Below are 23,345 nucleotides of genomic sequence, written 5' to 3' on the forward strand. Positions count from 1 at the left end.
TTATGACTCATATGGATTAGGGTGTACTTGTTAAGAATTTTTCCTTAGTTGTATTTCAAGACTTAACAAAAAAACTCTTGAACGAGAACCCGAGATATTTTAAAGACCTCCCGATGAGTAGTGCAATATGGTCTTACGACAATGACTACGTCGTAGGAAACGTATGAACACCTAGGTGTAGGTACTTAAACTATGTCACAAGGAACCCGTGAATCCTTGGACATAGGTATGTAAATTGTATTGCACTGAACACATGAAGCTTTGGATGCAAATATTAAGACTATGTCACGGGAAATGCATGAAGCCTCGTGCATTTATTTATTAAATATAAGGAACAAATTAAGGTAACAAAAGTCAAGAGATAGGAGTTGAAGAAAGTTCTCTTAAGTATACGAGTTGAAGAAAGATAATGTTTCAAAGATTTTCTTTTAAGTTTCAATGTGGTAGTTATGAGTGACTGTGAGGTCTTTTAACTCATTAATACCCACAACTTGTATAATTTAATGAACTAGATCTTCGAGAAGGTTCTTAAACTAGTTTGTAATGGTCTAAATAAATTCTAAAGGGAGTAACCGGACAAACTCTTAATTGAACTTAAAGTTCTATATAGTGAGCGTTACACAAATTTCTCAGAGTATGAGTCTTGGATGAACAAAAATGTTTCCCATCGGCATCAATGTCATAGAATTTGGTATAGCGAACCATTTTAAACGAAGAGTAGTTTTCCCAAATTACTAATGAGGTCGTGCAAAAACTAACCGTGATTCCTTCCTTCAAAACTAACCAAAAAAAGATTTTGTTGTTGCCCAAGATTCCAACATTCCAAGCAAAGAAGCATGTTGTTGCCCAAGATTGAACTAGGGACCTTTAGTGTGTAAGACTAACGTGATAACCACTACACCACAACAACAAGTTGTCCATGATGTCCATGATCCAAAAATAGTTAATAATTATAAATTTTAATGTTTAAACAAAATATCCTTAGAACCTCGAATGGTTTCATCAATATTCTTTCAAAAAAAAAAAAAAAAAATTTGAAATATATCTTTTACTTTTCAAATAAATAAAAAAAATAAATAAATAAGTTTATTGTTAGTGAGATGAAACCGTTAATATCTTGTTTGAAAATACAATTCAACTTTCAAACGTTTCGTTAATACTCATAATTTTAAAAAGAAAAAAAAACTTCAAAAATATTCTTAAATCACTTTTCTCTTCAATTTTGTCTAGAACTCTCTCATTTATGAACATTTCCCAATATGAATATAATACAATTCAATATTCAAATAGACAATTTATTTTCAATCTTATTCTTGAGTATTTTTAAAATGGTGTTACCAAATTCATTCATATACATAAGAATACTTTTGAACTTTTTTAAAAAGATAATCAAGGGTATCATATGGTGGTGATCCAATGTAACCTGTGGTCATGTCTTTTTTGAAGAGCCACCTTCGTCCTACCACGGTTTGACTAGTCTACTCCATTTCGAGTGAACAAAGATATCATAGGCTTTGCAGTGTACCCAAAATGGTTTAGCTTTGAGTTAGAAAGTCACCGTTGGCAAACAGAGAGATTTACGTGAAGATAGATATGGTCATTACAATGGTTTAGGTTTGACTTAGAAGCTAAATATTAATCATTTATACAATTCTAGTAAATTATGTCAAACAAAAGAAAACACGAAAGATTTGAAAATAGTGATCCACTACAAATTTGGAATACATGTGAACAAAATTAAAAGTCTAGAGAGTAAATACAAATAAATAAAAAAAAGAAGAAAGATTCCAGTATTAAAAAACTTAAACTAAATATAGAAAGAAAAGTAAATACAGACACAAAATAACTTGAAATAACTCTGTCAATTTTTTTATACAAAATCATAGAAAATAAGATTTTTAATAAAAGTATATGGACCAATTTAAATTAGAGAAGTAATTTGAGAGGGTTCAAACTTGAAACTGATGTCATGGGCTCAAATAGGTTGACTTGGATTTCAAGGGATAGAATCGAACCTTCATTAAGGATATATTCGTGACAACAACTTAAGTTAACCAGGTAACTGACCTTACTATTGATATGGTTATATTTGATGTTGACACATGCTCGTGGTTCTGCACATGTCATATATACTAATATGTGTGAATTATTTGTGAATCGATAGAAGTAAGATTTGTTCATGAAACGTGAAGGTTAGGTTACATCTAGAAGTACTACGGATATGAGAGGTTGATAAAAGAATATAGTTAGGTTATGGGTAGAAAAAGATAGGATTATGATAGATTGATAGAACGATAACGTGAGGGTACGTTCATGTAACGACATGACTGTGATATGTATAAGAATGTTAAGGCTATGATAAGTTAGGGGACGATATGACCACAAAGTGTTTACGATATGATATGATTATGATACGACATGTGAATGATGGATGTATATATATTGTGATATGATATAAAGACAATATGTTATGGTAAGATATGTGATAAAATTGACATGTTTATAATATGAATATTGTGATGCGATATGTTATGGCATGATACGTATATGATGAAAATTATTATGCTTGGAAGCACGAAATGTTATGATTGTGACACACTTATGTAATTTGAATGATATGATATGATTGGCATGCCAAACGACGAACTAGCATGAAATACAACCCCAGCGTATGCATGAAAGATATGATAAGTGATATGAAAAATAATATGGGATGTACGGAACGGGGTTGTATTAAATGATAATGAAAATGAAAAAATGTTGGGACTTCATGCATTATTGTGTGTTCATGCATTGGGGAATACCCCTTACCCTTCAAAATAGTACGGACGAATACGTTACGAGGCAGGAATACGATCATTATTGTTATCATAATGCTGCGATGACTAAGCAGGAAAACGATCATTATGTTTATCATAATGCTGCGACGGTCAGGCAGGGGTACGATCATTATGGTTAACCTAATGTTGTCGTGACGTTTACTAGTTCTAACGGGTGTCTGGCCTAAGGAGCTCCCGAAGTATGCTCGCCTAACAAGGAAGGTGACCCAGTGGTGTGCGAACTGACTGGTGAGTCCATACTCGCACGTATGGGCTATGTGTAGAGTATATGATACACATCCAAATTACCCGTTAGGACAGTACCGTAGGAAAATGGATTTAAATGATAGGTCCCGCCATTGCATTTGCATGTTCTTGCATTTCACCCCCAATAGTGGGGTCACTTACTGAGTATTTCTTAAAATACTCAAGCCACGTGCTACCTTTATTTCAGATTAAGGCAAGGCATTCCTGTACGGCTGACGACGGCATCGCAACTCGAAACTATGACACATGCATAGAGTAGTCGTATTTATTTTCTTAGACTTGGACTAGGATAGGATATTTTTAATTTAAACGTTCATTTATTTTATTTAGCCTTTTGTTGTTTTGTTTTTAAAGTTGTTTTCGAAACACGTAAGTCCATGGCTGTGTTTTAAGCTGAAGGTTATGATTCATGAAAGTTTAAATGTAGTATTTCCGCATTCAATATTTATGATATGTATACAGTCGCGACCTTAAATTAAGTAGAAAATTTCGAGTCGTTATAAATGAACTATCCCGAAGATCAAAAGGTGACTTGTGCATCGTTTATACCAAAAAATGATGCGGAGTTATAGTCGGGGGATAACCGGGGGATTCTCAGCCAAGATGGAAGTGTGATACAATAAACCTACTTTTTAGCTTTTATGTTTTATATAGTTGATGTATTAAATATTAATGTGAACGGTTCAGATTAAGTTTTTTTTTTTTTTTTTTTAAATTTTTTTTTTCTTTTTATATTTAATATATTAAATAAACACTTTAAATTAAATATATTTTTCTCTATTTGTATTTATTTAACATATTAAATATTTATTCCAACCCTTCAAATGAGTTCTATTTTCTTAGATTAAATTTTAATTTGTATCCTTCAAATTTTTCTTTTAACTAAATTAAAGTCTTAATTAATCAATTTTCATTCGTTAACTATATATTTAGAGTTGCACTTTTATGGATGGTAGAACAAGTTGTGTCAATTGATATAATCATTACAAAAAAGTCAATCATTCACAATTTTTTCGTAATTACAGCTGGGTCAAAAGTTCGTTATACCCCTTAATTATATCTTTCACCTTTAAGTATCACTGATTCTCTAATGAACCATTTGTTAATGATTCAATCATAAACTAAGTCCCTCTCGAGCCAGTAAGAGGGGTGGGCCTCATTGTTCAAATCTCAAAATCAACACTAAAGGAAACTACTCATCTACTTACATATATGAGAATGGGTGAAAGTCATCTCATGAAATTATGTTCCCATCTCCCATTTGGTCAAGTACTGAGAATGGAAGGCATAATGATTAGGTTACGAAAGTCATTCTCATCCATACAAATAAAAGAATAACCTTCATAGACAAGAGTTCGTAACTCACTAAGAATTAAAATCAAGTCGCATATGATCATCTGTGAAATATTAATCTTCGCAATTAATGAATTTATAAATAGAGATTAAATATTTCGTGATTCAGTTTTATACAAACTAATTGTATAGGATTATCTCACTCACATTTCTTTGTTCCCTTCACTTTGAAAGGTTGACCTATTTCTTAACATACCAAACAAGGTTATATAAATATACATGTCAAGTTAAAATGATTTTTATTAGGCATAACTAGTTTAAAATGTCAAGTTAATAATCCTATGGTATTGCTCGAACTAGAAAACTTTAATATGTTAGACTAACATGATAAACTAACTACACCACAACATTATGATATACTAATTTATAAATACAAATTTATTCTATATTATGATATAATGTTATAAAACACATGCCGGAGTAAAAAGAAAAAAGAAAAAAGAAAAAAGAAAGATAAAATTAGAATTTCAAATCCCTATATATTTTTCTTTTCTAGAATTGATTGAATAGTATTTATATCTTTGAGGGCGTTGATTATTATATTTAGCAATACATCAAGCTCTTTAATCTTAATATTTGCTACTAAAAAGTTGACTACCGACAAATATACAACTCAGAAAAATAATGTTTGGACCCTTTCAATAGAAGCAAATTAGATAATGGTTAGTTTTAATGGACCATATGGTGGGAGTTAAAACCACTTAAAACTGGTGTTTAGACACGGAAAGACACTATAGATTTGAGAGTTCTTTATTGAAAAGAGGATAATCGAGAGTTACTATAGATTTGGGAGTTCTTTATTGAAAAGAGGATAATCGAGAGTTAATAACATATACTAACATGAATATTCACTATACTATGCAATCATTTTTAAAATTTATGCATATACTTTAATATAAATATATATTTTTATACTTCTACGTTTGAATTCCCACCTATCATACTATGATAGAAAGTATGGAGACCTGATCAATAACTGTGTGCTCACGTGCATTGAGATACTTCTCCATTATAGTGAGTACGGACACGTACACCATGATACTGATTGTGACCATCATGTTCGCCATAATGCTACGACGACTGCTATTCCCTCTAGGTGTCCAGCAATATCCCATCAGTGAGTGCTAGCCATCCAGCAGGCCTAGGAGGCGTACGAGCCCATCTGGTGGATTCACGTTCGCACGTGTGGGCCATGTGTAAAGAAGTATTACACATGATGTTTTAAATGATAGGTCCCACCATGTTGTATGTGACTCCATTTCATAACCCCGATTTCAGAACCATGGAACTTGTGCTGGTTTAAATTGCATTTTATTTATTTTGTAGTCCTTAAGTTAGATTAGGGCATCATTTTAATCCTTTTTTGTTTTATCCAAATTTCATGTAGTTTATTTTTAGTTGTTTTGTTTTAAGGTTTTATTATGTATGTTTAAGTCCATGAGATCGTGTGTTATGAATTATTTAAATGAAAGTTTTCACAAAAGAAGGTCATTCATATCGTAGCGACTCTATTTCAATAGAAAAATAGGGTCATTGCAATTGGTATCAGAGCCCTAGGTTACAGATTTTGTTGACTAGCATACGAGGTAGTTTTAGTACGTTCCATGGTCCCACCACTGATGCTCCGTCGCCATCAAGTATGTCATACGTAAAATAATAAAAAAGATATTGAATGTTATTGTCAAGTGTGCTATTGTTGACTGAGTCGTGTGTTTATCATGATATAGTGTACGACATATTTTTTGTACCGAGAGATCCTCACTTAAGAGTAACTACGTGTTGATTATAGATCATGTCACCTAGAGGACGTGGAAGAGGGCATAGGGGAAGAAGATGACCCCCTGTCAGAGGATGGGGTAGAGGTAGAGGGAGTCCACCTCGTGAAGGATCAGTAACTCAAACTGACACAGCAGTGCCACCCCCAGTGGCACCGACGGCTAGAATGGACCCCATGACTACCATGATGTGGGAATCATTCTAGGTTGGGATGCAAATGGTGGTGCCCACCCAGCAAACCAACAGTACGCAGTCATTGCAAGAAGCGCTAATGCAGGATTTCAAGGGGTAGATCCTCGTACCTTTAATGGTGCCTCACGAGACCCAGCAAAGACACAATTGTGGCAATCATCAATTAAGACAATCTTCTTATTAATGAAGTGTTTGGATGATCAAAAGGTGACATGTGCATCATTTATGTTGAAAACTGATGCGGAGTTATGGTTGGGGTATAATCCCGAGATTCTCAGCCAAGAATGGAAGTGTGATACAATAAATATATTTTTCGCTTTTATGTTTAATATAGTTAATACATTAAATATTAATGTGAACCGAAGATTATTATTATTATTATTATTTAGTCTATTTATATTTAGTATATCTAATATATTCCATAAACACTTTAAACTAAATATATTTTTCTCTATTTGTATTTAATATATTAAATATTTATTTGAACCCTCTAAATTAGATCTATTTTCTTGGCTATATTTAATATATCTAATATACTAAAATTTAATTTTTCTTTTAACTAAATGGAACCTTTTAGTGTTATGAGTTAGCAAAGAGACCTTATGAACATATTATTATAAGATTCATTGACCCAAAATTAAATAATTAAACTCTTTAATTAATAAATTTTTATTGTTAACTATAGGTCAATCAACTATATATTTAGAGTTGCGGTTTTATGCTCGGTAGAAGAAGTTGTGTTAATTGATATAATCATTACAAACAAGTCAATCATTGCACTTCATACATTCCAAGCGGCATAGTCTCAATACCTACACTCAAGGCTTCATACGTTCAAAGCTACGTAGTCTAAATGATGAACATGCTATATCGTGGGAGGTCTTATGAGTTTCTTGAGTTTCTTAGTTTAAGGACCTTGGTCCCTTATTCTTGAGTGGTACCTAATGTTTTTCTTACCTTGGTAGTTGTAGAGCTTGTATAGTATTTTTCTTGGTTCTCAGTCTTCAACATTATGTAAATTCTAAGGAATGTACTAATTTTTTTTTATAGTATATCCTATAGAACCAATTAGTTCATTTAGTCTTGTGGATCAATGTCACTAGCCTTCTCCGCATCATTTAGCCCGTCCGACGGATTTCTTGAGTGTTCGCATTTATTTATGGCATGAAACAACTCGAAGCATGAGTCTAGCTTATTGATACGTTCTCGAAATGCCCCCTTGAATCCATTTGATTTCTTTTTTACCAACAAAAACACGTGCTTGAAAATAAAAATAGTTATTGCGAATAAAAATGAAATAATGAGATTATGGATTTCTCTTATTTCTATGATTTAGTTGGTTGCTTGTATCTTATTTAAACGTCATGAACATTAATGAAATTTGGACTTTCGATCCCAGTTATGTTTATCATTCTTAGCATGGTATCAAAGCTTCTCATTTTTAACAACTTGAAATCTTGAAAATATCTTTATGACCCTACGAATAGGCTTTGTAAGAAGTAGGAAGTCACTTAAAGGGGTTTAGACCTTGAAATACCTTAAAAGGTCATGGGGGCATTTTGGTCATTTAACCACCTCTGAAAATGTTCCAATTCCTTTTAGACTTTAGTATGTCATCAATCACTAAAAAAAAAAAAAAAAAAAAAAAAATTATAGGGTCTACTACAAAGTTTCATAGCATTTAGTAAGTTGCCTTGGGAGCATTATGGTCATTTTATACCGTTATTTGTTTTACTACTCAACTTTGTGTAATGACTATCAAATTGCATATATAATCTTAACATACCCTAGTATGCTCATAATTAAAAGTTCATGGGCAGCAAAATTCATTTACTGGGTTATTTTGATGTTACTTAAATCTCAAGAAATTTGATCCGTTTAGGATCTTAACTCATGGTTCTTAATATTTTTCTTTCATATATCTTTAATTCATACTTGGTTTAATGTTTATATAAAAATTCAAGCAATTCCTACAAGTATTTCTTAAGAAAATTCTGATGGTTACTTACCTCGTAGTTGACGTACGGGACCTCTGTTCTCGAGAAATTGGTATCCCAATTGCTTCAAATTTTCTTTGACACAATCCTTGGGGTGTCAAGTTTCTATAACCATAAATTTTTCATGACAACTTGAATAGAAGAGGATTAAAATTAAGAAAAATTGAGGGAGGGTCACGGTTCGGTTTGACATGGGGGGTTCAACTGAACTGGCCACGTCATCATCCTCTTCCTCTGTAAAGAGGAAGACACGCATGTCCAATAGCGCTGCCATTTTAAAATGCCTCTCACCTGCTGTAATCATGACATTGCTCTCCTTGATTTCTTCATGAAACTTAAAATGGAGTTACAAGGAAGAGCTTGGGATTGACTTCATACCTTCTCGTGAATTGTAGCCTAAGATATTTGCCTCCAAAGTTGGTTGGAAAACTAATACTTCCCTGTAGTTAAATGAATTAGTTTGAACGAACGTCTTTAAGTGTGTGGCATTAATGTTTATAAATTCTTCTCAATCTACATCTCACCCAAAAAAGGAGAGAATTGACTTGATGGGCAACTCGATCTAGGAAGTTTTAGCTCTAGATTTCTCTCCTATCTCTCTTCCCTCCTCTTTAGATGGAAGAATAGAAGAATGAAGAAAATAGGGGAAGAGAGAGAAGATATGATCCAAAATTTTGAGTCACATCCTTACCCTATATTCTATCCATTTCAATTTTGTATGAACATTTTCTAACTCCACAAATTTTTCTTACCATTCTATCTTTTTTAAACTTTTTTGATTGATGACGTTATTATTTTTACAAAACGCGTACGCTATGAATATGAAGTTGATGATCATCATCATGCCTCGCATAACACTCGAGATTTGCTAACCTACGAACGTCTGGCTATGGACAATTAACCCGACTATGGTTGGTCCAGGGGGCGTGCGAACCGTCTGAAGACTCTCGCTTGCACGCACATCTAATTTTGTCGGAACTAGAGGCCACCCCTATGATGGTTTTAACGGTAGGTTCTTAAGTATGTGTTGCATGTGTTTGCATTTCGTGACCCTAATAGTGGTGAGTATCGTTAGATCGACATAGGACACAACCCTAAGAGCATGAAAATGATATTAATATAAATATCCATGAGTATGTGTTACCTAGAGTAACAAAGAGATGAGACTAGAGGGGTGTGTCAGAAAAGACATTATGATGGATTTAGAGGAACCTCATGCATGTTATAAGTTCATAAGCATAGGGATACATCCCCTAGAGATGATGAGCGCGAACGCACACAATATGATGATGAGTGCGAATGCGCACAGATGAGGGTGTTCATGAAGCGCATGACACTGTGGGGTTACGCTAACCTCAAAACATCACTACAGATTAGCTTGACCAGAGGGTCCAGGGGGTGTGTGAGCGCCCTAGAGATTCACAATCGCACATGTGAATTGTGTGTAGGAAAGTACTACACATCCAATTTGTCCGAGACTGGAGGCCACCCCTATGATGTTAGAGATAGGTCTCTAAATCATGATTGCATGTGTTTGCATTTGCATGACCCCCTATAGTTGGGCCACTTACTGAGTATTCTTCGAAATACTCTGGTCGTGTGCCATATCATTTTTTAGGTAAAGGCAAGGCGCACTTGTATGGAGTACGGCGACATCGCAAGCAGAGACTATGGCACGTGCATGTGGTAGATTCATATTTAAATTTCTAGGTTTAGGTTAGAATAGGTTGTTATGCATTTCATTGTTTTAAATAACTTCGTATTGCTCTTATTTTCTCTAAATTTCAGTATTTTATATTTAAATACGTAAGACCATGACTGTGTTTCCAGATAAGATGTTGTTTTAAGCGTTTTTCAAAGTTTACGTTATAAATGATGTTCATGTAAGAGTTATATTTCCACATTATAGAGGAGCATGAGACGTTAGTAGCGACACTAAGTATGTAAAAATTTAGGGTCGTTACAGTTGATATCAAAGCTCTAGGTTTTAGATTCTGTAGACTAGCCTACGATGTCGGCTTGACACATTCCATGGTCCCATCAGGTACGTCTTGCATAAGATAAGAAAAGAGAAACATTTTCGAACTCGCATGCATTTTTCTAGTGATATTACTGAAATTGTTGTGATATTTCATGTATTTATTATAGAGTATGATGTGATTTGTTGTATGTTGAGTGATTTTGTTTGCAATATAATGTGACTTTAGTATATGTATTTTTAATAATATATATGCATAGTGATGAACCTTAGACTTAAGAAATGCTATCTTTGTTTCTTGAACCATGCTGCCTAGACCACGCAAAAGAGTAAGACAATGAAGGGGACGATGTCCTATTAGAGGTAGAGGAGGAGGTGAGGCTGAAGAGAGTTAACCTCAAGAAGGATCACATATGGGGTTTGAATTAGAACCCTTATTGCATGAAATGTCTGTAAGCACCCCTTTGGGGGTAAACTTAGTAGCTAGGGATAGAGTAAAGAATGACCAAGTAATCATAGGGAACCAAACTCTAAGTGTTGACCTGATGGTAGTAAACATGATGGACTTCGACGTCATACTAGGCATGGATTAGCTAGCCGAAAACCATGCTAGTCCTAAGAACTCAAGACGTCATCGAACACGAGCTAGGAATTGAGCCTATTTCCAAAGCACCCTATCACATGGTGCTAACAGAGTTGAAGGAACTCAAGACGTATTTACAAGACTTACTGAATAAAGGGTTCATTCGACCTAGCGTATCCCCTTACAGTGCATCAGTGTTGTTTGTTAAGAAGAAAGATGGATCGATGCGTCGATGCATCGATTACAGAGAGCTAAATAAGAGAACCATAAAGAACAAATACCCTCTGCCTAGAATGGAAGACTTATTCGATCAACTCAGAGAGGCAACAATATTTTCTAAGATAAATCTGCGGTCAGGTTACCATTAAATAAAGATTAAAGAAAAAGACATACCAAAGATAGCATTTAGGACAAGGGACGATCACTATGAGTTCGTAGTGATGTCATTTGGCCTCATCAATGCTCCAACTGTGTTAATAATGTTAATGAACCGAGGGTTCAAGGACTGTCTGGACACTTTTGTGATCGTGCTCATTGATGACATCCTAGTGTACTCAAAAACAGACTTGGAACACTAGGAACACTTCTGAAAAGTCCTAGCCATCCTAAGAGAGAACAAGTTATACGCAAAGTTCTCAAAGTGTGAATATTGGTTACGACAAGTCTTTTTCCTCGGACAAGTGGTGACAAAGGATGGAGTATCCATAGATCCCACTCAAGTCGAAGCAGTCACAAAGTGGGAACGCCCAACTATGATAACATCAGTACGGAGTTTCTTAGGACTAGTGGGAACGCCCAACTATGATAACATCAGTACGGAGTTTCTTAGGACTAGCAGGATACTATCGATGGTTTGTGCAGGACTTCACTAGGATAGTCTCACCTTTGACACAGTTAACGAGAAAAGGAGTATCATTTATATAAAATGATGCTTGTGAGGCAAGCTTCCAGAACCTAAAAGAGAGATTGGTAACAGCTCAGATACTCACAGTACCTGAAAGCACAAAAGGGTACGTAATCTATAGTGACGCGTCCAAGAAGGGACTAGGATGTGTGTTAATGCAACATGTAAGGTTGTTGCATACTCGTCCCATCAACTAAAAGAATACGAAAAGAATTACCCTACCCACGACCTAGAATTGGCCGTTGTAGTGTTCGTACTAAGAATTTGGCGACACTTCTTGTATGGAGAGAAAACGCAAAGTTTTACCAACCACAAGAGTTTAAAATATTTTTTCACATAGAAAGAGTTAAATATGAGGCAGAGAAGGTGACTAGAATTGGTGAAGGACTACGATGTAGATATCTAGTACCACCCTGGAAAAGCAAACGTGGTCGCAGACGCTTTGAGTAGAAAGATGGCCTACTCGTCGGCCCTCATTACAAGGGAAGTAAGGGTACAAAGAGAATTTGAGCAAGCCAGCATAGTTATAGCGACAAAGGGAATCATAGCATAGTTGGCAACACTCACAGTGCAACCTACGCTTAGTCAGAGAATTATTATCTCCCAATGAGAGGATCCTAACGTACAGAAAGTCTTAGGCCAGCTAGACAAAAGTCCAATACACGGATTCTCAAAGTCCTCAGATGAAGGACTATTGTATCAGGGACGCTTATTTGTCCTGGCAATAAAGGAGTTAAGGAAAGAGATACTGACAGAAGCTCACAACTTGCCATTTGCCATGCACCCAAGAAGTACTAAGATGTACCAAGATTTAAACAACATTTTTGGTGGAAGAGCATGAAGAGGGACGTGACGAAGTTTATGAGCAAGTGCTTAGTTTTTCAACAAGTAAAAGCTCCTAGACAAAAGACAGCAAGGATGTTATAGCCGTTAAGTATACCAGAGTGGAAGTGGGAAAACATAGAAATGGACTTCATAGTAGGATTACCCAAAACGCTTAAAGGCTATACAACGATCTGGGTTTGATAGGTTGACCAAGTGAGCACACTTCTTACCTGGGAAAGGCAAATATATAGTTGATAACTAGGCACAACTGTATGTGAAGAAATAGTAAGACCTCATGGAGTTCTAGAGTCTATAGTGTCGAATCGAGATCCACACTTTACCTCAGCATTTTGGCTCGGACTTCAAAAAGCATTGGGTACTCAACTCGACTTTGGCACCTCCTTCCACCCCCAAACAGATGTTCAAACTGAGTGCCAAAACTTAGAGGACATTCTATGATCTTGCATATTAGACGTTAAGGGAAGTTGCGCTTTCAAGCCACTATTTGAATGACACCATTCGAGACCCTTTATGGAAAACGGTGCAGGTCCCCGCTATGTTGGGATGAGGTATGTGAGAGAAAGCTAGTAGGACCTGAGCTAGTCCTAGTCGCCAATGTGACTATCCAAAAAATTTGAGCAAGAATGCGTACCGCTCAACGTAGAAAAATAAAAGTTATGTCAATGTAAGACGTAGAAACTTAGAGTTTGAGGTAGGGGACCCAGTATTCCTAAAGGTAGCACCCATGAGAGGCTTCTTGAGGTTTAGCGGTAAGGGCAAATAAGTCCTAGATGCATTGGACCTGTCAAAATTGTCGAGCAAATTGGTATGTAGAGTATAAGTTAGCCCTACCTCCCTACCTCTCAGAAGTACACGAGGTAATTCACGTGTAGATATAGAGTAAATACATGACGGGCCCTATACACATAATAGACTACGAGCCCCTCCAACTCAATGAAGATTTGAGTTACGAGAAAAACCAATAGAATTTTAACCCAAGAAGTGAAAGTGCTACCCAACCAGGGACATTACGTTTGTTTTGGTGTTGTGTCGGAGCCACCATACCTAGTGGACACGGTGGGTGTAGGAGGATGAAATAAGAGAATAATACCCCGAGTTAGTACAAGAGTTTGAAAATTTTTAGGACGAAAGTTCTTTTTAAGGGTAGATAATGTAACAAATCGAAATTATAAAAAATAAAACTTAGTCTCCGGTAATTCCACGACCCGTGCGGAATCGTGTTCCCCAACCCCTAAAAATGCCTCCCTCAACCTTCAACCATCGCCACACGAACGTCAACAACCTCCCCAAACCGCTCAGAAGAACTACAACCAAAGAAGAGACGAAAAGAAATTCGAGAGAAGGAGAAAACTAAAGAAAAGCTCTAGCTGGGAAACCCGTGACGTCGAAACCCTTAGCCTCGCATTTTAACCAAATAGATCAACCATGAAAGATCTCATCGACCTTAGTATATTACCCAAAGAGGATTCACAATGTGCATCGTCGAACTCGGAGAGGGAATTTGAAAAATCGAACTTTTGGAAGAATTTTTGATCTACCTCCACAAACGTCCAACAACCATGAAACTTTGTGAGAGAGAGAAGAAGAAGATGATGACAGAGAGATGAAGAAGATGGCATCAGAAACCGTCGCAGAGAGGAGAGAGAATGGGACACCGGAGAATCACGCTGAGTTGGGTAAGGAAGACGAATCGAATTGATTCAGGTCAGACGCGAATCGAATACCCGAGACCCAAACCCATTGTAGCCTAATCGTTTAGCCTGTGACCTGTCTCTAGCCTACTTGTAGAACCCAAAGCTCAAATTCCTCCTCGGACCAGTAGCCAAATGTCAATCTAGCCCGCAACCCATGACCCGTGCTTGCCTCTACAAACCCGAGGCCCAAGTTCCCTCGACCCAACCAAACCAGCCGGCAGCCTAACTCACTCGCAGCCCAATCTGTGAACAGAAACCCAGTCAGCAGCCTAGCTGTAAACGCGACTTTTAGCCAACCCAAACCGAACCTCAACCCGAGACGCCTGCATCGACATGGGCTACTCTAGAGCTGCCACGTGTCCAGTTGCTATGAAAGCAACCCTTCGGCTTTAGCGGTTTGGACGCTCCGACGACGCTTCGGTGGCTCCACTGCTGTTTTAGCCTTGTTTCCACTGTTTCAATCGTCCTAGATCCATTTTCGGCCCCAGTTAAGGTAATCGAGGTCGTTTTAGAGTCGTATTTCAAATTCATTGAATTATTAGTAATTTAATTGTGAAATACTAATGGAAGGTGGTGAACGGTGTGATAGGAAACAAACTCTGGCACCGTAGGAAGCAGCTCTCAAGGAACGAGAGCTTATGTTTAGCTAATTAGAGAGTACTTGAGCCAAGGCCAACCAAGTAAGTGGTCTTACTATAGGATACACTAAAAATTGTATGAGTTATGATGATGTATGAACTGTGTTGTACGATGTCGTTGTTAGGATCGCACAACAACGCACACGCTCGATCTAGATGATCACAAAGAGAAGGATAGAGAGAATTGCAAGGGGAACTCTGGCTAAAAGGATTTTTTATTGATGACTTCAGGCATGTACAACAAGAGAGTACAGAGAATAGAAAAGTACATTTAAGAGCTTTACTGGACGGGATATATATATGGTTCAGTCTACTAAATATAGCTTTACCAGATTTAACCATCTACTATATATAGCTATGTACCATATATAGCTTTACCGGATATAGCCATTGACCAAGCTATAAATACAGGGAGCAGACTCCATAACTCAACAATTCTCCCACTTGGAGACTGATCCTACACCATACCAATTAGGGCTTTGCATAGCTTTAATTTTCCAACATCAACACATTTTGTCAACATGTCTGCTGGATTCTTTGCACCCTCTATCTTCTCCAAACACATATTGCCTTCTTCCACTAACCTGCGAGTGAAATGGTACCGTCTTCTAATGTGTTTTGTTCTTGAATGATAGACTGTGTTTTTCACCAACTGTATGGCACTCTGACTATCTGTATAAAGGATCTTCTTGCACTGCTTCCGGCCTAATTCTTCTAGATAGTCTGTCATCCATATCATCTCCTTTCCAGCTTCAGCTATGGCCACGTACTCAGCTTCAGTAGATGAAAGAGCAACGCATTTCTGAAGCTTAGACATCCAACTCACTGCTGTTCCATCTATAGTGTAGATATACCCAGATGTGCTCTTGCTGGAGTCTACATCTCCACTCAGAGCATCCACAAAACCTTGCAGAACTACTTTGCCATTGCCATAACAAAGTGTAGTATTGGATGTACCTCTCAGATATCTCAGAAGCCACTTCACAGCTTCCCAATGTTCCTTCCCTGGATTTTCCATGTACTTGCTAACAACTTCCACTGCATGTGTTATGTCAGGTCTAGTGCAGACCATAGCATACATCAAACTCCCAACTGCAGAAGCGTACGGAACTGATGCCATGTGCTCACGTTCCTCAACTGTCTTGGGAGATTGCCCCTTTGACAATTTAATATGATTTGCCAAGGGGGTAGTCCTAGGTTTAGCGTTATTCATCTTGAATTTGGACAACACCTTCTCAATGTACTGCTCTTGGGATAGATTTAATGTGCCAGCAGATCTATCTCGAGAAATCCTCATCCCAAGGATCTGCTTCGCTGCACCTAAATCTTTCATCTCAAATACTGAAGACAAGCTTGCCTTCAGGTGGTTTATCTCCCTCATACTTGATCCAGCAATTAGTATATCATCCACATACAGGAGTAGAAACACATAAGAATCAGTGTATTTCTTGAGGTAGCAACACTGATCCTTTTCACTTCTGTGGAAACCACTCTTGCTCATGAAGGAGTCAAACTTCTTGTACCATTGTCTCGGTGCTGGTTTCAGTCCATACAAGCTCTTATTGAGCTTACACACCATGTGCTCCTTGCTTGGAGCTGCAAATCCTTCGGGTTGTTGCATATAGATCTCCTCATCTAGATCTCCATGTAAAAATGCCGTTTTTACATCCATTTGCTCAAGGTGCAAATTCTCCGATGCAACAATACTCAGTAGAATTCGGATAGTAGTTAATTTCACAACTGGAGAAAAGATCTCAGCATAATCAATGCCTTTTCTTTGTGAATATCCTTTAACTACTAACCGAGCCTTAAACCTCCTTCTGCCATCTGGTTCAACCTTGATTTTGAACACCCATTTGTTCAACAGAGCTCTCTTTCCTGTAGGCAACTCAGTCAGCACCCACGTATTATTCCTTTCAAGTGAGCTCATCTCATCATCCATGGCTTGCTCCCACTTAGTTGAATCTTCCACTTGTAGGGCCTCATCAAAGGACTCTGGTTCTCCTTCGTCAGTCAGCAACAGATAGTGTAATGAGGTTGAATATCTGTCTGGTGCTCTGGTAGTTCTGGATGATCTTCTCAACACCTGCTCAGGTGCAACTTGCTCCACGTCTGGTTCTTCAGCAATAGGATCAGCCACGTCTGGTTCTTCAGCAATAGGATCAGGAGTTTCTTGAGCTTCTGTTGTACCATCACTATGTGAATTTTCTTGCCACTCAAATTCAACTCCCACTTGCTTCGTAGTCTCAGAGTTTATCTTCTCTCTGTCCTTGTACATGACATTTTCATCAAAGGTCACATCACAGTGTCTTAGGATCTTCATATTTTTCTCATCCCAAAACCTATACCCGAACATGTCAGAGCCATAGCCTATGAAGTAGCATTTCACAGCCTTAGCATCAAGCTTATCTCTCTTCTCTGGATCAACATGAACATATGCAGTACAGCCAAAGGTTCTCAAGTGAGAGTACTTGAGTTCTTTTCCTGTCCATACTTCTTCGGGCAATTTGAACTTCAAGGGTACTGACGGCCCTCTATTAATCAAATATGCTGCTGTGTTCACAGCATCAGCCCAGAATGCCTTTGGCAATCCAGAATGAATCCTCATGCTTCTTGCTCGGTCATTCAAGGTTCTGTTCATCCTTTCTGCAAGACCATTTTGTCTTGCCTTACCGGGAATTGTTCTTATTAATCTAATTCCCTCAGCTGCACAAAATGTTATAAACTCTGATTTGTTGTACTTTCCTCCATTGTCAGACCTCAGGCATTTGATCTTCAAGCCGGTCTGATTTTCAACTTCAGCTTTCCACTTCTTGAAGGTGGTAAACACATCTGACTTGTGTTTCAGAAAGTAAACCCATACCTTCCTGCTGAAGTCATCGATTAAGGTGACGTAGTACCTTGATCCACCAAGTGATGAAACTAGAGATGGTCCCCAGACGTCTGTATGGACCATTTCCAACCGCACTTTCTTCGGTTCTCTGGCAGCCTTTGTGAAACTAACTCGTTTCTGTTTGCCCATAACGCAGCTCTCACAAAGACCCATATCAACAGATTTTAAGCCTTCTAAAGCTCCTTTCGCAGTGAGCATCTTCATTCCTTTGACCCTCATATGTCCAAGTCTATTGTGCCATAGACTTGAATTGGAAGCACTCTCAGCAGCAGCAGTCATGTTTATACACTCTGCAGTAGTGTATAAGGTTCCAGATTTTGTGCCACGCGCAACAACCATGGCGCCCTTCACAATCTTCCAGGAACTCTTTCCAAACTCTGCTGCATAGCTTGTGCTATCCAACTGACCAATAGAGATCAGGTTCTTCTTGAGACCAGGAATGTATCTGACATCTTGTAATGTCCATTGATTTCCTGCTGGAGTTTGTATGGAGACATCTCCCTTTCCTTCAATCTCCAAGGTTTTATTGTCGGCAAGATACACCTTCCCGAAATTTCCTGATTTGAAATTTCGAAACAATTCCTTACTTGGAGACGAATGGAACGATGCACCTGAATCCAAAATCCAGGATTCAGCTGGGCTATCCACACTAAGGATTAAAACGTCCTCAGCATCTTCTGTTGTGTATATAGAATCATCATCATCTTCAGATTTATGATTCTGCTTCTTCTTTAGCTTTGTACAATCTGTCCGAAAGTGTCCTTTTCCCCCACAGCTCCAACACGTTACGTTGGGTTTGTTTGGAGATTTTCCCCGGTTCTTTGATTTTGAACGCCCATGTTTGTTTGAGCTCTTTGATTTGCTTCTTCCCCTTCGATCAACACTGAGAGCATTGCCTGATGAATCTCCAGTTTCCCGTTTGCGAATACTTTCGCTGAGAACTACATCTCGAATTTCATCAAACTTCAGTTTATCAGATCCTCGGGAACTGCTGATTGCAGCAACAACAGTATCCCATGACTCGGGTAAGGATGACATCAAAATCAACGCTTTAATTTCATCTTCGAAATTAATTTCCACCGAACCCAGTTGACTTATGATCATATTGAATTCATTTATATGATCCGCAACACGTCCACCTTCAGACATCTGTAGATTGAACAATCTACGCATCAAATACACCTTGTTCATAGCCGACGGTTTTTCATACATATTTGACAGCGCCTTCATCAGATCTGACGTTGTCTTCTCCTTGATGATGTTAAACGCCACGTTTCTGGATAGCGTCAACCGGATCATCCCTAAGGCTTGTCGATCCTTGAGCTTCCACTGTTCCGTGGTCATGGTATCCGGCTTCACCCCCAACAGAGGTTCGTGAAGATCTTTCTGGTACAGATAATCTTCAATCTGCATCTTCCAGAAACCGAAATCGGATCCATCGAACTTCTCAATTCCAATCTTTGAACTTTCCATCTTCACAGATCGTGGTGAATTTTGCCTTGCTCTGATACCAGTTGTTAGGATCGCACAACAACGCACACGCTCGATCTAGATGATCACAAAGAGAAGGATAGAGAGAATTGCAAGGGGAACTCTGGCTAAAAGGATTTTTTATTGATGACTTCAGGCATGTACAACAAGAGAGTACAGAGAATAGAAAAGTACATTTAAGAGCTTTACTGGACGGGATATATATATGGTTCAGTCTACTAAATATAGCTTTACCAGATTTAACCATCTACTATATATAGCTATGTACCATATATAGCTTTACCGGATATAGCCATTGACCAAGCTATAAATACAGGGAGCAGACTCCATAACTCAACAGTCGTATGTTAGTATATGATGATGTATGAGTTGTATCGTATGATGCCATATAATAGTATATAATGATGTATGAGTTGTATCATATGATGTCATATATTAGTGTATGATGATGTATGAGTTATGATGATGTACGGGATATAATGATGTATGAGTTATGATGCTTTATGATGTGCGTAGTATATATATATTTCGATGAATGACGTACTTGATAATGCTTGATGCACTTTATGACAACATGATGAGCATGATAATTGTGTGACGTTTACCTTAATATGATGATATTTTCCATATTGAGCATGCTATATAATGATGAGTGCCATGTTTCATCATGTCGTTAGATCGACATACGAGACAACCTTAAGAGCATGAAAATGATATTAATATAAATATCCACGAGTATGTGTTACCTAGAGTAACAAAGAGAGGCAACGATATTTTCTAAGATAAATCTACGGTCAGGTTACCGTTAAATAAAAATTAAGGAAAAAAACGTACCAAAGACACCATTTAGGACAAGGTACAATCACTATGAGTTCGTAGTGATGTCATTTGGCCTCACCAATGCTCCAACTGTGTTAATAATGTTAATGAACTAAGGGTTCAAGGAGTGTCTTGACACTTTCGTGATCGTGCTCATTGATGACATCCAGTGTACTCGAAAACAGACCAGGAACACTTCCGAAAAGTCCTAGCGGCCCTAAGAGAGAACAAGTTATACGCGATGTTCTCAAAGTGTGAATATTGGTTACGACAAGTCTTTTTCCTAGGACACGTGGTGAAAAAGGACGGAGTATCTGTAGATCCCACTAAGGTCGAAGCGGTCACAAAGTGGGAACGCCCAACTACGATAACATCCGTACGGAGTTTCTTTGGACTTGCGAATACTATCGATGGTTTGTGAAAAACTCCACTAGGATAGCCTCGCCTTGGACACAGTTAACGAGAAAAGGGGTTTCATTCATATGGAATGATGCTTCTGAGGCAAGCTTCCAGAACCAAAAAGAGAGATTAGTAACAGTCCTGGTACTCACAGTACCTGAAAGCTCCGAATGATACGTAATCTATAGTGATGCATACATGAAGGGACTAGGATGTGTGTTAATGCAACATGTAAGGTTGTTGCATACCGTCCCGTCAACTAAAAGAATACAAAAAAAGTTACCCTACCCACGACCTAGAGTTGGCCGTTGTAGTGTTCGCACTAAAAATTTGGCGACACTTCTTGTATGGAGAGAAAACTCAATGTTTTACCAACCACAAGAGTTTAAAATATTTCTTCACCTATTAAGAGTTAAATATGAGGCAGAGAAGGTGACTAGAATTGGTGGAACTACGATGTAGATATCCAGTACCACCCTGGAAAAACAAACATGGTCACAGACGCTTAGAGTAGAAAGACGGCCTACTCTTCGGCCTTCATTACAAGGAAAGTAAGGGTACAAATAGAATTTGAGCAAGCCAGCACAGCTGTAGCGAGCGAGGGAATCATAGCACAGCTGGCCAGACTCATAGTGCAACCTACTCTTAAGCAGAGAATTATTACCTCCCAACGAGAGGATCCTAACGTACAGAAAGTCCTAGGCTAGCTAGACGAAAGTCCAGTAGACGGATTCTCAAAGTCCTTAGATGAAGTACTATTGTATTAGGGACGCCTATGTGTCCTAGCAATAGAGGAGTTAAGGAAAGAGATACTGACGGTAGCTCACACCTTGCCATTTTCCATGCACCCAGGAGGTACTAAGATGTACCAAGATTTAAAACAACATTTCTTGTGGAAGAGCATGAAGAGGGACGTGACCAAGTTTGTGAGCAAATGCTTAGTTTTTCAACAAGTGAAAGCTCTTAGACGAAAGACAGTGGGGATGTTACAACCCTTAAGTATACCGAAGTGGAAGTGGGAAAACATAGCAATGGACTTCATAGTAGGATTACCCGAAACCCTTAAAGGCTATACAACGATCTCGGTAATTGTCGAAAGGTTGACCAAGTGGGCACACTTCTTACCTGAAAAAGGCACATATTGTTGAGTTATGGAGTCTGCTCCCTGTATTTATAGCTTGGTCAATGGCTATATCCGGTAAAGCTATATTTGGTAAAGCCATATATGGTAAAACTATATCCGGTAAAGCTATATATGGTACATAGCTATATATAGTAGATGGTTAAATCTGGTAAAGCTATATTTAGTAGACTGAACCATATATATATCCCGTCTAGTAAAGCTTTGAAATGTACTTTTCTATTCTCTGTACTCTCTGTTGTTGTACATACCTGAAGTCATCAATACAAAATTCTTTTAGCCAGAGTTCTCCTTGCAACTTTTCTCTATCCTTTTTTTTCTTTGTGTTCATCTAGATCGAGCGTGTGCGTTGTTGTGCGATCCTAACAACTTGTATCGATCCTAACAACTGGTATCAGAGCCAGGTTAAATTCACCACGATCTGTGAAGATGGAAAGTTCAAAGATTGGAATTGAGAAGTTCGATGGATCCGATTTCGGTTTCTGGAAGATGCAAATTGAAGATTATCTGTACCAGAAAGATCTTCACGAACCTCTGTTGGGGGTGAAGCCGGATACCATGACCACGGAATAGTGGAAGCTCAAGGATCGACAAGCCTTAGGGATGATCCGGTTGACGCTATCCAGAAACGTGGCGTTTAACATCATCAAGGAGAAGAAAACGTCAGATCTGATGAAGGCGCTGTCAAATATGTATGAAAAATCGTCGGCTATGAACAAGGTGTATTTGATGCGTAGATTGTTCAATCTACAGATGTCTGATGGTGGACGTGTTGCGGATCATATAAATGAATTCAATATGATCATAAGTCAACTGGGTTCGGTGGAAATTAATTTCGAAGATGAAATTAAAGCGTTGATTTTGATGTCATCCTTACCCGAGTCATGGGATACTGTTGTTGCCGCAATCAGCAGTTCCCGAGGATCTGATAAACTGAAGTTTGATGAAATTCGAGATGTAGTTCTCAGCGAAAGTATTCGCAAACGAGAAACTGGAGATTCATCAGGCAATGCTCTCAGTGTTGATCGAAGGGGAAGAAGCAAATCAAAGAGCTCAAACAAACATGGGCGTTCAAAATCAAAGAACCTGGAAAAATCTCCAAACAAACCCAACGTAACGTGTTGGAGCTGTGGGGGAAAAGGACACTTTCGGACAGATTGTACAAAGCTAAAGAAGAAGCAGAATCATAAATCTGAAGATGATGATTCTATATACACAACAGAAGATGCTGAGGACGTTTTAATCCTTAGTGTGGATAGCCCAGCTGAATCCTGGATTTTGGATTCAGGTGCATCGTTCCATTCGTCTCCAAGTAAGGAATTGTTTCAAAATTTCAAATCAGGAAATTTCGGGAAGGTGTATCTTGCCGACAATAAAACCTTGGAGATTGAAGGAAAGGGAGATGTCTCCATACAAACTCCAGCAGGAAATCAATGGACATTACAAGATGTCAGATACATTCCTGGTCTCAAGAAGAACCTGATCTCTATTGGTCAGTTGGATAGCACAGGCTATGCAGCAGAGTTTGGAAAGAGTTCCTGGAAGATTGTGAAGG

General features: G+C 38.0%; 1 non-coding gene across 1 annotated transcript; it reads right to left on the reverse strand.

The window, feature by feature from the left end:
* Positions 1 to 837: 837 nt before the first annotated feature.
* TRNAV-UAC (transfer RNA valine (anticodon UAC)) lies at positions 838 to 910 on the reverse strand. The gene has a single exon. It is a non-coding gene; the product is annotated as a tRNA-Val (tRNA).
* Positions 911 to 23,345: the final 22,435 nt, after the last annotated feature.

This window comes from Cucurbita pepo, chromosome 9, assembly GCF_057944985.1.
Source record: "Cucurbita pepo subsp. pepo isolate OVF chromosome 9, ASM5794498v1, whole genome shotgun sequence".
Classification (NCBI taxonomy): Eukaryota; Viridiplantae; Streptophyta; class Magnoliopsida; order Cucurbitales; family Cucurbitaceae; genus Cucurbita; species Cucurbita pepo.